Below are 18,306 nucleotides of genomic sequence, written 5' to 3'. Positions count from 1 at the left end.
AAAAAGCTTTCGCGGTGCTCAAGAATAAAAATACCATACACGACTTTATCCACGAAAGACACAAATTAGTTGTTAATAAAATGAAACGTTGTTATGGTGTTAATGCTAATAAAACGAGATTTCAAAGTGGTACGATATGGCTACACAGTTATCATCGTAAGAAAGGATGAACCTAGAATGTAAAATGTGTGATTTCCCTACACTGTAAAGGAAAAAAAAAATCAAAGATGTAGCTTACATGATCGTCCTTTGAAGTACACTGGCAAGGGAGAACAATTTACCTCTAAGAAATGAAACTGTCAAAGAGCCCAGGTTTTTGACAAGACCACTTCAAGAAGATTACCAGGAACGGTATATTTGCTCAACAACCTCCCAAAGTCGAAATTTATAAATGATAAGAAAGGGAAAAGAAAGTAATCTTGTCTGTATATCAATATCTTCAGAAAACTTTGTTCGTTTGTTTTGAATTTCGCACAAACTACATGAGGGCTTTCTGCACTAGCCATTCCTAACTCAGCAGTGTAAGACTAGCGTGAAGGCAGCTAGTTATTACTAACAACTCTTGGGTTACCTTTTTTTTTTTAACGACAAATATTGGGATTGGCCGTTACCTGCATGACTGAAAGGGCGAGCATATTTTATGTGACAGGGATTCGATCTAGCGACTCTCAGATTCCGAGTCGAGCGTCCAAACCACCCGACTGTGTCGGACCCTTCAGAAAAGAAAACCACAGACACGACTTGGAGAAAGGGCAGTTTGATGTAATTATATTTTTGTGTTAGGACTAGTCATGAAAATGTGCAATCCAAAAAGGGAAGTGTTGTAAACTACATTTTCGATGTTATTTAGTGTACATAGAACAGCGAGAACGCATAACATTAGCTAAGATTAGAATATTGGTACATTAGTTATGAGTAACTAGTGAATGAGAATTTAGTGAAGTATTATGCATTTAAAAACATCGACTAGTGATTTATCGAGAGAAGATTGATGGGATGAAGTAAATCAATAAATTGCAGAATAAATAATTCGTTACTGTCACGTGTAGAATACATTGCATTTTTAACATAATTGAAAAAAACAATTCAATGAAAGAAAACGTCATAACAACATTGTTAAAAACTATATTTTTAATACTGCAACTTGTTTGTTAGCTAGAGGGAGTATAATGTTAAGTTTAAGTTTTTGGAAGTGTTAATCAGTGATGACGAGAAAACCCACTTTTAGAGAAAAATTTCTCAACCCAAACCAACCGTTTTTACATATATTTTTGGAAGTGTGTTTAGAATATTCTGAAATGACGTAACCAAAACCTTTTGACTTGATGCTAATACAAGGGTTAAATAGATCCGAGTGAGCCATTAAATAAACTTAAGTTCTCAAGTGAATCACCGTGTTTGTTTTTTACCCCACGTGCTTTGTTTCTAGTTTTTTTGACTGATCAGCTGTGAAGTTGAACAAATAAGCTTATTTTTCGCGTTAGTCGTAGCATTTCCGTTTCATCACCACTTTTTAAATTACTTAGGCCTGCAACTTACAAAGAGTACAACTGAAAGCCTGGAGTGTAATGAAATGTTTAGGAAAAAAACTAATAATAATTTGTTATCGTAACATGGACTGAACTTTGAATTATTTTCACCAGCTAACTTAAACGATTTCGTCACCAAAAGAACGTTACAACATCATGAAACTGCATCCATGTATATGAACTGATTCAAATTCCAAATAAATCCATTACCAAACTAAAACGGTGGATAATAATTAAACATTAGCCTATGCAATTTTTTACCTCTACACGATGTAGCACAATTTTCACTTCAATTTATACTGAAAGTAAGCTGAAATGAACAGGTGCTTGGAATAAGGGCATTTATTTTAAAACAAAATCACAACTGTTTTTTTTTTTCCTTAAATACTTTTATAACATTTCTTCAATGTTTTAGAACATTCAGTTACTTGAAAATTACAAACATTCAGTCAGTAAAATTAAAGTACATATTGCAGAACTGTCTTAGTATATAATGTATTCCGTAAGAGTTAAATGAAAGTCATTTTTTTTTGTTTTCAATACATATTAGTATATTGTTTTCAGAAAATATGTTCTCTTGATAAAATTTATTTGATTAAAGTTACAGGAAATTAAACTAAATTGTAATAATTCTTGAGGATAAAGAATGTCACAAGACTATTTTCTTTGATGTTTGTAAAATATCACAACTGTTAGTTCATCTCATTCAAAGATGGCCTTTATTGGATAATCAAAATTCTATATTTGATTTTTAGCAGCCTCAATGATGTTTTAATTAATAGAATGAGCAAGTTGGCTAGTTCTAACAAATTAAAAGCAAAGTATAGTTTTATTCTGGAATATTCTCAAATTGTAATGTGGGTTCATCTGATGATTGAACCTATGTGATAGTCATTGTTTCTGAAGCTCAATTTCACTACTTCACTCCTAAAGTATCTGTGTTACTTATTATTATAAATGTGGCTGATTAGATTTTCAGAAAAGGATATTTACTAGATTTCAGGTAACCAAAAACATGCACAAGTTTTATAAGAATTCTTTACACTTGTGTTAGTTAAATGAATATGAAAAAAAGTAACATCAAATCTACTATTTTGGCTTTTTAATTTAATCAAATCCCCTTTCAAGAATTTGTAGAATGTATAAACACCCAAAGAAAACTTTGAACTTGTAAATTTACTTGTAAACTGACATGAGAAAAAACTATATTTCACAACTATTTTAAACAAACATTGATTACTTAGAATATCACACATATTTAACAAAAACATGTTTCAGTACATTATTTTTTTTAAAAATTCTGTATTTATTGATAACAGATTCACTAATCATTTTTAATTTTCATTTTACAAATTAGCTAGTCTACCACCATCTAAATTAAACTAACAGTTCCTTACATTTATTTAAATTTTTTACAGTATTTCATTATATAAGTGGGACTTTACCTTAGGGTTTACGAGTTTTGTAAGACAAAGAAAACTTACAAAAATATTGGAAACAGATGCAGGTAAGTTATTACTTTTAACAAATAATGTATTATCCAATCTCAAAATACATAAAATTATAAGTCTGGAATAAGAGTTTGATGAAGATAGGAACAAGATAGAAGTGTTAAAATTGAAGAATTGGAGTGATATAACACCAATTACAATTATAATATATTCTGAGGACAACATATGACTTCATAGTCCATCTAGACCATCTTATCTGGTGTAGCCAAAGCTAGTTCTAATGTTCAAATATTTATCAAGTCATCTCTTAAATTTATTGCATCCATTACAACTAAAAGCAACCCACTCCAAAGACCAACTACCATGTAAGAAAGATAAAACTGTTTGTAGCTAAAGATGAATCCTACACTGCCGATATCCACATCTGTGGTCCCTAGTCCTACCATTCTCACTACAAACTACAAAAAAATAAGATGCACCGACACTACCAATACCCTTAACAACCTTATACGTCTCAATTAAATTCCTCTTAAAACACTTTTGTAATAGAGGGAACCATTTCAAAAATCTTAAGTTATCCTCACGTAACAATCCAGCTATCCCACGTATCATCCTAGTAGCCCTTCTCTAAAACAGTTCCAACAATTCAACAGTCTTCCAAATGTAAGAAATCATTGACTGAACATAATGTACCCCATATAGCCGAACCACTGATCTATGCACTGACTTTATAACCTCTTTAGACTTTTATTCATTGTTTCTATAAGTACAGCATAAATTTCTACTTGCATAGCAATAGCACACTGCTTGAATGGCTTATGATTGGTCAACCACTGTCCCAAGACCCTTTTCTTTCAAAGCATTGTCAAGGTTATTCACATCCAAATTATTCTCATAATTCAAATTGTAATCTACCACATGCATTACCTTGCATTTATTATAATTAAAAACCATTTACCATTTATTTATAGAATTCACTAAATGACTAAAGTCTCTTTGTTAAGCAGAAAATAAGTAATTTATTGATGATTCCTTCATCTATGTACATTGATGTAAATCAAAAATAGCAAAGGTTTTAACACTGAACCCTGAGATACCCTACTTGTTACATTAATTCCAGTTTGAATGAACTCCATTTATAATAATGCTCTGCTTTCTTCCATCTAGTCCCTTTTCTATCCAAAAAGCAAACTTATCTTCCAGGCCAAAAGAAATTTCATTTTTGTAACAATCATTTGATATGGCCCCATAATATCCAAATAATCAAAACCATTCCTATACCCTCATCTACACATGCAGTAACCTATTCAAAGAATGTCAAAAAAATTAGCAAAGCATGATTTTGCCCAAGTGAAATCATGCAGCTATCAATAGAAGTTTAAACCTTGTTAAATGGTTTGCAAAGCATCTTTTATAACACTTTCAAAAGTTTCCTACCACTTATTTTATGCTAACAAGCCTATAATTACTGGGACAATGTTTATCATCCCCTTCTTGTGTTTTATACTTTCTTGGTTAATGGTGATAAATATTAATCAATAACTAACCATTATATATTTTTAATATATGTAGATGATTGTTTTTAAATGTTCTGAATGGAAATTACTTGTGTAACTATTTGAAAAGTAAGTATTAAACAGATTTTTTTACAGTTGAATATCAGTTTTAAATTATCAGTTCAACATGAATTTTGTTAAAAATTGAATTGGACAATTGGTGATTACAACACTTCACAAACTTGACTTTCTCGAACACAATGGTCACTTCACACATTTACTTATGTTCCAAAGGAAACTACTGTTAATCTTTTGTTATACAGAATACTGTGGTTTAGAAAATTATACATAGTTATCTTCAGAGTAAGTTTCTGGAATACTCACACATGTACACAATCTTGAAGTAAAGGACATTCCAATAAAAAACAGAGAACATGTACCAAATATAGCGAGACATGCATTCAAGTCTAAAATCAGCCTCTAACCTCTACATTTCAGCAATATGACAAATATGTATTTGGATGACAAGTAGAAACTAATGAGAATAAATTTAAAAAAAAATGTCATGGCTCTGTAACTGCATGTCTGATCTGAAAATAATTGAAAATATTACCATATGTTACTTACATTATTCTGTTAAAAGGTTTATTCACACTGCCATTTACAAATGGGAAAGGTATAGTTTCATAACTTCTCACTAGACACATGTTCATCTTTGTTCTCAAATACTTTAAATATAAAAATTAACATTTTTATTACAACTATCTGATTAAAACTACTTCAGATTTGCTGAATATGTTGTATATTTGTGTCTGTATATGATAACAGTTTACAGTTTCAGTGACAATGATTTCACAAAATGCCTTTACAATTAAATAATATGCAGTTATTAATCAGTTTGCATAACAAAAATCTGCAAAACATAATTTTCTTGAAAATTATGACAACTTTACACATTCTAAAACTTAAGTTTTTGTGAGATACATACGGTTTTTGGAAAGTTAGGAAATAATCAACACCAGTTAATGCCTCCACTGAATAAAGGTGGAAGCCATATCAAAAGCTATGAGCCTTGTAAGACGAATTTACAGGTTGGTTATAGGTGATATTCTTGTTTATCACCACTTTTCTTCCTACATATACTTTTAAGCCAATTGTCTACTTTTCAACTTTACCATAAATAGCATAGGCTTCCACTTTAATTTTATTTTTTTCAGACACCTTACCAATGGCTTTTGAAAGGTTATGAGCTATATAACACCAATCAGGATTTCCTCATGACAAACTCTAGAAATTGACAAGGCATGAACCTCTTAAAGAATTACCTTGAGGACTGTTAGTTGAAAACTTTGGAAATTTATATGTATAGTCAAACTAAAGACTAATACCAACCTGATATCAAAAGCCATATTAGCATACCTGTAGTTTTCTTGATCCTCACTTAATATACAAGCATCAAAGCACCATATACTCTTTCAAGACTGTCTTTGAATATCTACCCTTGAGAAAAATAAATTTCAAACCACCTTTTATTTTACTGCTTTCTCCAGTAAATACCAAAAGCATGTCAGTAAAATAAAACCATCTTAACAAAATATTAGCTTGTATTTTCCAAATTTTAAACTAGTATCCTCTCTTTGAATAGTTCTCCAAATAAAGAAATATCCTCCAAATAATCTTATGGACTTCAATAAGATCACATCTTACTTTTTTCTCAAGAGAAAATAAGATATCTTAATCTAGCTCTACAAAAGTATAAAATAACTCTTCCATCCAACAAATCATTCTAATTGTTAACATATAATTTGAAGGACAACAAGGGATTTTTGGTCCATCATGACTGTTCAAAATTCCAACTGTTAAGGTACTTATAAAGCCCTCTCTTGAACTCTTCCAATCCTGTTATACCTAACAAATCTGAAGGAAATCGATTGCAAAGGTTTCCCACCTTGTGTGAAAAATAAAACTGACAAATTTCCAAATGATTCAACACTTCCATATTTTAGTTAGGTCTCCTACTCCTCACACATTTACCATTTAACTTGAAAAAACAAAAGAATACATCACTCATGTCAATTCTCTTTATAATTTTATATATTTCAATCAAATCCCTTTCAACCCTTCTTTTCTCAAGAGAAAAGAATTTTAAGGACCTCACGCTGTTTTCAACTAAAAGCCATTAATTTGAGAAAATATTTTAATGGCCCTCCTTTGAATCCCTTCCAACAAATCAATATCCTTAAACCAAGGAACCCAAGACTAAATATACTAATGAGGCTCAACCTGAAACCTGGACAAAGAAATGTCAACCTCCTTTTACTTGTATTAAATATTCTTGAACATACAACTGGAAATTCTATTTGCTTTACTATTGGCAATAGTACACTGCCTGGAAAACTCAAGAGTTTGATCAAGCAAAAGAATAATTTCTTTTCCACAACATTCTCAAGTTGATTTCTATTAAGTTTTTAAGTACAGTTTAAATTAAAGTAACCCACATACATTATCTTGCATTTAGCAAAATTAAATGCCACTTACCCAAATTGCCAAATGATCTAAATTACTTGTCTGAACCCTTTCCAACATAAGTTAACATCCTAACTTGTGTACAGAGAATTTAGTCCCTGCTTTTGAAAAAACAAAGGGATAATATCAAAAAGACATTAAAAAAGTAATTTATCATAAAGAGGGGCTGACTTGATTATCACACCCATACACTATATATATACACCATTAGTTATGCCTCACTTAGAACTGTGTGTGCATGGTTTGTTTAAAGTCTGCTTTTCTCAAAGGTAGGTGTGAAAGGTAAATCTTGAAGAGCCATATCAAATTGTCTTTTGTTGTTTGCATGTTAAGTATTTACGGAATGAGTTGACATCAGCAGTGCCAAAACTTAACATAGGAGTTTATGAAAGGGAAATCAATGATTCTCTGACAAGTAAGAGTGAATTTAAATTTTTTTATTTCTCTCAAGGAAAGAGGTGCAAGGACATGCTTAAAGGACCAGTGGTCCCTGTTTTCTCATATAATAGTAGTTAACTGAATATTTTCTTTTATTTAACATTAAAGATATACAGAAATACACCAACCATATAATTAAAGAACACTTAACGAAAGTATTTGTAACTACATAAAAATTTAGGTCTCCAACTAACACACAACATGGTTCTGCAATAACTGAATTCTACTCTCAGAATTTAGTTATCTCTCATCAATTAATGTTACATACTCAAAACGCACATGTCCAGGCCTTTTGTACATGTAAAGACAGATAAATGGTACTCTCAAACGTTAATTACTTAAGCATTGATAAACTCAATTATATGCTACTTAACAAGCAACCATTTTAATATGATCTCTATGTAATTAACACTACAAAATTAACATGCAAATGAATGGATTAGATAAATCATACACACAAATGTGCAAGATACTGATGATAAAAGCTCTCATAAAACATGAGAATGAGTGATGTTCGACAAACTCTATTTTAAATGCATCATGTATATCAGTTTTCTCGTAATGTGAAACACACCTGGCATAGACAGACTAACTTTTCAGATATACTACTTTAATGGGCAAAAAAATCTTACCTTGGTACATATACAGTATGAGCTATATTTTCAATGGTTTAATTTAGATGTTTACTAGAAGTTAATGATGATGATGTAATTCATCTAGAAATTTCATGATGTACAAATAAATACAAAATGAGTAATGAAGGCATAGTTATAAGTTACTAAACATTTCTGTTAAAACTTTTTTCCAACTTAGGCCTACAACTTGTGTCAAAATGAACATGGTTTGTAGCAAATGTCATTAAAGAAGTAAATTTTTATTTAAGTGGACTTGACATTATTTTTACCACATAATCCAAAATAATCCACCAAATGATAGAATACAATATAACAGTGGTATTAGAAGTGTAATTACACTACGTAACAAAATTTTTTACTTTTCCTTGTTCCTGGGCAGAAAGTGTTATTTCCCAATTGCTTATGCCTAAAGTAAATGGAAAAGACTTATTTTTCTCTTCAAACTTTGCTTTTGTGACCTGGGAGCATATAATGAAAACATGATGGGAGACTGTATTTGTGTGCTGATACGTGAAAGTGATTTACATTACAGTCGCAAATCTCGAAAAACTACTCACTTCTAAACATTTTTGTATAAATACATGTAAATTTTGATTCATATGTTGTTTTATTCAGACCTTATGTAAATGAAAATGTGCAAATTTGCCTGTTTTTACATAAAAAATAGGTTAATTTTTAAATTTCATTATCTAGGTCACAAAAGCAAAGTTTGAATGAAATAATGGCCATTTTCTGTACCTTTACAAAATAAGCAATTAGGAAATAACATACTATCCAGGAACAAAATTTGTGTTACATAGTGCAATTTTGGTAAGAAATAAAATAGAACTTTTCCCAAACGTCAAAATAACAATCCAGTTGTGAAGTAAAACTAAAATTTTGCAGCAGATGATGAAACAATTTAAACAATAACAAGAATAAAAAATCAAAAATTAAAAGAAGAGTAAGAAGAGATAGCCATTGTAAGAATATGACAGAAAATCAATGGAATAGAAATGAGAAATTTAAAATTTAAAGATATACACAGAGATTACAGCAAAACATTTGAAGAAATTAGTGCAGGAAAGGTGTAATAACAAATCAACAGAAGTACAAAAAAAACATTCAGAATGTATAAAAAGACTGCGAGACAGTTCAATGACATGTAAGAACATTAGTGACAGAAGAAAACATTTGGAAAATTAATTAGAAAATGCACAGCACAAACCAGTCACACCTCTTTCTAAACTGCCCCCAGAATTCCAACCTAAAATATCCTTTTATCATAAAATATTGAATAAGACAACTTATTCTGTCTACACTTTTTATCAGTACTGATGTGCCATTTGTTATTACAGGACCTTCTCGGATTAATCCAGTCATGTCAATCCAGTTCTAAGTTTAGCTGACCATTTCAACATCAGCTGCGTGAGAAACTAATGGATTATAATGGAAAGGTGCCATGCAAGGAACATCAGATTCAGTTCAAAATCACTTCATAAAGGGAATGAGTTGAATAGTGAATAACAAGCTATTCACGTAACTTCCTCCTTCAAAAGTAAACTAGCTTTAATGACATTAACCTTCCAGCTGAAACCCATAAAAACTATCAAATACTGACAGCTGTCTTGTCCAATTGGTTGTGAGTGATAGCCAGATGGAAATAGAATGTTGAATGAAGGAAAAGAAAATATTTTAGCTGAACGTGCAAAATATTTGGATTTTTCAACTATCTTACCCAGAAGCTTCATGTGAAATGATGAATTCATTAGCATTTGATCATTTTATGGATTATAGTTACAGATAATATGCAAATTAGACTAAAACAAAGTTGTTGTATATATCTCTAAAGAAAGTTCTCCAGTTAGCAGTGGAACTGGAATTGTTTAGAATCATTGATAAACTATTAAAGACTCCCATCTAGAAGTGGATTGAAATAAACTCCCTGCAATGATAACTAGAAGAATTGAAAGTACCAGTTAGACAACTAGCCACACAAAATTAAGAAAATAAACTACAAAACAATAAATATTTACATATTGCCTGCAACTGCAGTCAAAAGCCTTTATAGAGTAAAAACTCCTCCCAAAGAACTTCATAAAAATGGAACCATTATAAATGTGGGAAATATGGCCATTACAATCAAGATAGAAACAGCTATTAATACACATATAAGACAACACCCAATAGATTGGTGTTTGAGCCCAATAAAATTAAAGAAACAAAGGGTTAACCAGACATCAGAAAATAAGAATTATTTGGACTTTTAAAGCACAATTCAGCTGAAAATATCCCTTATGCTCCAGATGAGATGAAAAGTTAATTATTCAAAAGAAACCAGTCCAGTTGAGAAGCCTTGCAGTATGTTGAACAACATTTCTCTAGCTATTCAACCTGACCTGGTAACAAATCATGATAAATGATATCCAGTGATGAAGAAAGAAGATAGATAATACAAACAGCAAGTGAACAAAAAGTTCCATTAAGAAGAAAGTTGGAAGCAACCCTTACTGTAGGAAGCTTCTTAAAACTTCATAATTAATTTCAAGGAAAGCAAAAGCTGCACTGGTAATACCTCCAAATTACAGAACATCAAATGCAGTCACTTTTATGAAAACATGCAAGAGGTTCAATGTCAAATCCTCATACAAGTACAGATTACAAACTCACCTACAATAGCTATATGATCAATGTCATAGATTACATGATTTGTTTACAGAATATCAAGATACTTTCTCCAGAGGATCTCATGATTTGGACTAAACAAATACCTCACAAAATTGATACTGGAAATATCCCTATCTCTGATACTCTACTTTGATACTTTTTTGGATCAAAATGGTTTTAAACATTGGATATGATACTAGAAATATAGCTAGGCAACACACACTTGTAAAATAACTGAAACTTTCAAAGAGATAGAAGCCATGAAGAAAAAGAGTGACAGAATCATGTAATAGTCCTTGGACATCACCTAATATATTTGTTAAAAGAAGATGGATCCATAAAGTTCTATTTGAATTAATGGAAGGATTTTTACCTACTGCCAAGGATACTCTACTTTGATACTTTTTTGGATCAAAATGGTTTTAAACATTGGATATGATACTAGAAATATAGCTAGGCAACACACACTTGTAAAATAACTGAAACTTTCAAAGAGATAGAAGCCATGAAGAAAAAAGAGTGACAGAATCATGTAATAGTCCTTGGACATCACCTAATATATTTGTTAAAAGATGGATCCATAAAGTTCTATGGATCCATAAAGTTCTATTTGAATTAATGGAAGGATATTTACCTTGTACTGCCAAGGATACTCTACTTTGATACTTTTTTGGATCAAAATGGTTTTAAACATTGGATATGATACTAGAAATATAGCTAGGCAACACACACTTGTAAAATACTGAAACTTTCAAAGAGATAGAAGCCATGAAGAAAAAGTGACAGAACCAGAAAGTGCAAATTGACATAGCAAGGAGAAAGAAAACAGCCTTTACTGCAAGAAATGGAATGGGGCAGGTTGTTATTATTTGAATTATATAATATTCCTGCTACATTTCAACAACTAATGTAATGTCCCCTTTTCCTGAAATACCTGGATGACAATCATACAAGGAAAAACCTTTGGTAATGGTAATGACAGTCTAAGGAAAGTTATGGATCAGTTTAAGAATAAGAACCTTGACTGAATCTGTCCAAAACTGGTTAACACTAAAGAATTTGGATGAGGTAAGAGTATTTCATGGATTTTGTTCTTACTACCATCATTTTGTATAATCATTCTATAACACTGCTTGGCCACTTCACAAATTACTGTAAAAACTAAACAAGTCTTGTTCAGTTGCTGATTGTGAAGAAACTATTTAACCAGTATTATTGTATTAGCATACCTAACTCTTGAAGTTCCATTCATTTTAAATACAGATGTCAGTGATTTTGCAGTATGAGCAGTGTCATCACAAATACAAAATAAAAAATAACACAAGAGTTCTTACCATCTGAAGATAATAAGTACTGCAGAAGGAAAGTATTGAACAAATCAGAAAGGGCTACTAAGTATTTTTTGAGTCCTAAATCATTTCTGCCATTACATAAGAGGAAAAATTTATACTTCAGACATATTACGCAGCATTTAACTGTCTGGCAAATGTTTGCTATCCAGAAGACCAGATAGAAAATTACTTCAGAAATTTCAAGAGCACAACCAACATCCAAACAGAACCATAGAAATACTGATGGATTATCCCAATGGTCATATGTTAATGAAAAATATGTAAGCACTATGAAAAGGCAGAAGCACAGGATAGTAAAGACACCAAAAAAAAAAAAAAGTATAATCCAAAATGTTTCATCTGCTGGAGATAATAAAGAACTAACATGGTTCAATACTCAAGTGAAAGATGCTCGGGCAAAAAATTTAAGATTGAAAACAATAACTTAGTGGAAGGAAAATAATGCAGAAAACTTCTCATGACAAATAATTGCTCCATACAGCCCAAAACCAAAGGTATACAAACAAAGGAGAGAGTTTGGTATATCACAAATAGCAAAATATCAACGGACTGAAACAACTGCAACAGGTACCTCTAAAGTCTCTACAACTTTTCAAGAGCTCGACATTTAGGTGTTAAAAAATACTAGGGATAAAGAGAGAATACTTTTATTGGGTTATTTACCAGGGATCTGTAGAAAATTAGTACAAAACACACAACTATGATGTGAGCAAAAACATCCATGAAAGAAGAAGTAGGAGTAGCCACAACAGTGTTATGTGTGAATACCACTTGAAAGTTTCTGCCAGTGTGCTTGCACCTATAACACATAATAACAATGAAAATAGATATCATGGCTATAATGGACTATCTGATGAAATATTCCAGAAGCATATGTTGTTCATGACCAGGAAACAAAACCTATAGCAAGGAAACTTGTAAATGAATTTGTTTCAAGATTTGGCATGCTTTTGAAATTTCACTCAGAAGAGAGACAGAACTTTCAGTTAGTCTTATTTGTTAATTTTTTTTAAATCATAAGGACAAGAACAACATCCCTTCATTCATCTTCTGATAGCAAAATGGAGAGAGACAATCACATACTTTAAATCAATTGCCCATTGATGTGAAGGAACACAAGAAAATGTGTTCCATAAGATCTTCCTCTACTACTTAAGAGTTATCAAACAGTAATACCTGAATATACACATAACACTCCATCATCACTAACATCTGCAAGAGAACTTAAAAGTATCATTAAACCTTCTCCACTTACAACCTTAGGACAATCACTCAGTACAGTTTTTCACAGAACATGCAGAGAGACTAAGAACACCATAAATGTCATACATGGCTCTACCTGAGAAAGACTTAAATTACATATTGATAAAATTAAAAGTCACTATGATGTTAATGCTGATAAGACTGAATTTCACTATAATGTAACTGTAAAATCACCACCACAAAAGAATCAGCTCCAAAGTTAAACAGATACTGGAAATGGCCATATGTAGTACTCAGAATAATAAATGACATGGTTTACAAAATCCAGAAGGAGAATTAGTCCAAGCTGAAGGTAATACATCAGTGATTAACTGGCCAACTGAATAAATTCAGAAAGGAAGTTTCCAATGATAAGTCAACCTGTTGAAAACCCCAAAGTTCTTGTTGAGACAACTTTCAGAAGCCACCAATGAAGCCACTCAATCACCTTCCTGCAAAAATTCCCACTGTAACAGGACAACTTACATTGATAAGAAACAAAATATCATCCCATCTACATGCCATAGTTCTCTGAGGAAAAAATAAAATAAAATAAAACTAACATGGCTGTAACAACTTTAACTGGTAAACCTTCAGTAGGAACTAAAAATTATCAAATTTACAAAATCAAACTTATTGTTAATCATTTGAGTTGAAACACTGACCCCTCTTTCAATTCCAAAGCTAATGTTATGAAAACATGACCAATGGAATTAACGAAATACAGTGGTAGCTACCATGAGAAAAGTGAGAATATCCATAAATTAAACAGAGCATAGTAATAACTGAAAACAAAATTTTATTAAAGTTTTGATCAGTACAAAACAGAATAACAATAAATAAAATGAAACTAGTTTTTCCTCTCTCCAGGTCAATACAAGCTATGAGTGTGAATGACAATACATATAGGTAGTGTGTGAATGTGCAACACTCAAGCATTGTGTATATATCATGATACAGTAGTGTGTGAGGTCAAATGCAAGTCTAGTCTTACTGTAATTGATGGCTAGTTAGAATGATAACTTCAAATGCAATTGGCCAAGACTGCTGTTCTGTTTAAACCCTTTTTAGGTCACTTACTGTTTGTTTCCTTAAAATACTAAGTAATGTTAGCTTGATTTAGGCTTATTTTTCCCAATGTAATGACACTTCCCAGGAAATAAAGTGTTAAAAATTAGACATATTCCATTTGTTATAACTGGGTCAGAAAAGTGAGGGTGTGTTATTTATTATGACTGCAGGGGAGATTTTGATCCACCACTATTGTACATCTGTGGCATCAGTCTTTAGATCAAATTAGGTAACCCTTCCTGGAACCCTACTGACCCAGTGGAGTAGGCACATGCAGTTGAATAAAGATGCAAAACTACCAACTAATCATTAATTGTAGTTTTTAGAAATAAATAAGATACAAAAACATCAAAATTCTAGTAACTGGGTTTTTTATCAATATTCTCTTAATTACATCTTTTTTTTAGGGTCTATGTATATTTTTTTGACAACCAATAGAACTTTCTGGATTTCTGATAAAAATCAGGTTGTCTGAAGGACAACCTGAAATTTTCTTAAAAATGAACACTTATAAGGGCACATTATCAATATAATGATGAGTAATTGATTAAAAAAATAGTTATTTATTGAATATTCAATAGGTGATTCTTGTCAGTGTTGTTTGTTTTTTTAATTTTATTTAAAACACACACAATTGCTATCTGCACTAGCTGTTTCTAATTTAGTAAATAACTACAGGCAAGGCAATTAGTCATTACAACCAACTGTCAACTCTTGGGCTATACTTTTACTAAAGGATAGTGGGATTGACCATCACAAACAGCTCTACAGCTGAAAGGGTGAGTATATTGGGTGTGAGAGGGATTCAAACCCATGACTCTCAGATTACAAGTTGAGTGCCCTAACCACCTGGTCATGCCAGGCCTGTCAGTTATACTAGTGAGCTATCCCACCTCTTCAGTTACTTGATTGATTAGTTAAGAAATTCTGTAAGTTTATTTGCAAGTTAAACATACTATTCATCTCCAAATTTCTGTTTAAACACTGATGTACTTAGGCTTACAACTGGTGCCAAAGTGAACATGTTATTAAAAAGTACTTGGCATTATTTTTACCAAATGATCAAAAAGAAACTACCAAGAAACAAAAAACATTAAAACAATAAGCAATCACTTTGATGTAAACACAATATACTATAACACTAAATAACATATTGTTTAAATATAAATTTCTGATTTACTTACAACTTTAGTTTCAAACTTCAACATCAGACTTGGGCAATATAATGTATTCTCATGACAACTGATATGGGTATTAAAATTTTAATTAAAATAAAATACAGAACAACATTTTGACCTTCTTAGGTCATCTTCAGGTTAACACAAATATCCAATATAATATTCATATTATATTTATTTACCTCATAAAAATTTAATAATGTTCATAATCATGCCTCTTTTATACTAATACTAAAAGTCATGCATGTATAATTGATGTTGTAAAACGGATTAACACTATTATTTTTGATTAACAGTGATAATAACCCATATTTGGGATATTATTGTCTACAAATACAAACTTTTTTATCATGTATGCTTAAGATTCACTTTATTTCTCTTTCAGGTACAAGCAGCTAATTATTTTAAGTTCACAGGGTACTATACATTTTGTCTGCGAGGTTTTTAAAGAATTTTGCCAATAAATTTAATCTAACATAAATTACTTAAAGTAGAATTCAATTTAAACTTTTAAAGTGTTGGTACTCTTTACATTACGTTTTGATACGACTTGTATTTTCACTTTTTGACCTTTAAAACTGGCTTTCGTTATTATCATTGTAAAACTTATTTTACTTTTACCTTTTAATTTTAACGGATCTCTTAAATGAAAAACCTAGCCTATTAAATGAATACACTATTTTTGAGCGGATTCTTATTAAAGTTTCACACCGTACTTCAATCACACAAATAGTAGATTGCAGATCTCTGGAAAGATGCAGTAAATTTATTATTATAATATACGGCAATTACCAATATTGTCGCAGTGCGAGGGTGCTACGTATACTTGCGCACAATTTTACGAAATTTTAGCAAAGTGTATTTTTTATCAATATTTTACATCCGTGACTGGTTTAAAGTAATATCACAATCAAACTATTTACCTGCGACTACTCTGTATAGTGTTTATTAAATTACTTACTGATTTAGATTACTCATACACATGAGCACTGCAAGATCTTAGCATAAAATTTCATTTTTCATTCCATATTTCAAGTCAACAAATCGAAAATAAAAGCCCCATTAGGATAAAAATTTTCGTACTCCTAGTGATGCAATTCGTAACTTTCACAAGACATTGAGAAATTTCGAGACTACAAAATATTTTATTATTATCAATAACACTATTAATGCTATTGTTCATTTAATTATAAAAATATACTTACACCCACACTTTCTTTAAACTTCTAAATAAGCATTACTGATTAGTACTAATCCAATTGTTTCTTAAATTTCCAAGTTATTCATGTTATCTTTCCTCACTTGACTTCAATCAAATTCAAGTCTACGAGGGCAAAAGGAAATACCCAAAATACCCTTTATGCTACAAAAGTTCGCTGAGCGTTTGCGCACTAACCTCGTACTTTACCCATTTCTCTATAAACCAACACAGGTAAAGCGACTTTTTCCCAGAAACAAGAATAAATAGATAAATTGTAAAGAAAAAGTGAAAGTTTGATATAAATTATCAAACTACAATTAAACAAATAAGAGTATTCAAAGACAACAAAGTGGTCTTACTCGCAGCAACATAGTTTTAGAATAATGATATTGAAAATTATATGATAAATATATTGTAGGTGTACACGAATAAGTAATTATTAATTAATGTTTTAACTAAAAAATAACATGCATATAAGCTGATCGTCTTTTAATCCTGAGCTGGGTTAAGTGCCAAGAGCGTCAACGGGAGAAAATTAAATTAGTAATTATCGAAGATCATTAGTAAAAATAAATATTTAACACTGTTTCACACACTGCATCTGCTACATACAATGCTGACAATTAACGCATTTTGCCCATTAAAGACGGTGTAAGACGACGAATTCTACTTTTATTTTGTTGTGTTGTTTACCATTTATTTGTTATTCCTTCTATTATTTAGTTCAACTATAAATTTTGAGTTGCATTAAAAGTGCTAACCAATCTTATAGCTATATCACGTTGAATTTGAGTATGTTTATATTATGAAAGGGACACAAACAAGCCCGACATGGCTCTTTCTCTCTGTATGGGTATTTGGGTATTTATGCTTATCTACCCAGAAGAGTCAGGTTTCTATAACCTCAAGTTAATTTAAATAATATGAACGTGGAGCTTGTGCCAGGTTGTTTGTTTTTTAATTTCGCACAAAGCTACACGAGGGTTAGCTGCGCTAGTAGTCCCTAATTTAGCAGTGGAAGGCGGTCACTCATCACCACTCACAGCCAACTCTTGAGCTACTTTTTTACTAACGAATAGTTGGATTCACGGTCACATTATAACGCCCCCACGGCTGAAAGGGACGAGCGTGTTTGGTGTGACGGGGATTCGAAATCGCGATTTACGAATCACCTACTCATGCCGGGCGACTATTTTAAAATAAAAACGATTCCCTCGGCATGGCTAGGTGGTTAAGGCACTCGATTCGTCATACCAAACATGCTCGTCCCTTTCAGCCTTGGGGGCGTTATAATGTGACCGTGAATCCAAGTATTCGTTAGTAATAGAGTAGCCCAAGAGTTGGCTGTGAGTGGTGATGAATAACTGCCTTCCCTCTAGTATTACACTGCTAAATTAGGGACTGCTAGCGCAGCTACCCTCGTGTAGCTTTGTGCGAAATTCAAAAACAAACAACCTGACACATGCTCTACGTTCAAATTATTTAAATTAACTAGACGCACGATATGTAACCTTGTGGTTTAACCATTAAACATAAACGAA

At 31.5% G+C, this 18,306-nt stretch overlaps 1 protein-coding gene across 9 annotated transcripts in view; it reads right to left on the bottom strand.

Moving 5' to 3' along the window:
* The window catches only part of LOC143249264 (protein roadkill-like), a 61,657-nt gene extending 44,723 nt beyond the window's left edge, over positions 1-16,934 (bottom strand). For 2 of the 9 annotated variants that reach the window (XM_076498791.1, XM_076498798.1), the window contains exons 1-2: positions 16,770-16,903; positions 5,896-5,971 (exon numbers count right to left, since the gene is read on the bottom strand). The gene's annotated coding sequence lies outside the window, so the exon portion shown is untranslated. Of the gene's footprint in view, positions 1-5,895; positions 5,977-15,570; positions 15,629-16,525; positions 16,663-16,769 lie in introns of those variants that run through there. The other 7 variants (XM_076498792.1, XM_076498796.1, XM_076498799.1 and 4 more) reach the window with 6 other exon arrangements.
* Positions 16,935-18,306: the final 1,372 nt, after the last annotated feature.

This window comes from Tachypleus tridentatus, chromosome 4, assembly GCF_004210375.1.
Source record: "Tachypleus tridentatus isolate NWPU-2018 chromosome 4, ASM421037v1, whole genome shotgun sequence".
Classification (NCBI taxonomy): Eukaryota; Metazoa; Arthropoda; class Merostomata; order Xiphosura; family Limulidae; genus Tachypleus; species Tachypleus tridentatus.
Note: the sequence above shows the minus strand (reverse complement) of the source record. Positions and strands in the feature narration are given on the sequence as shown.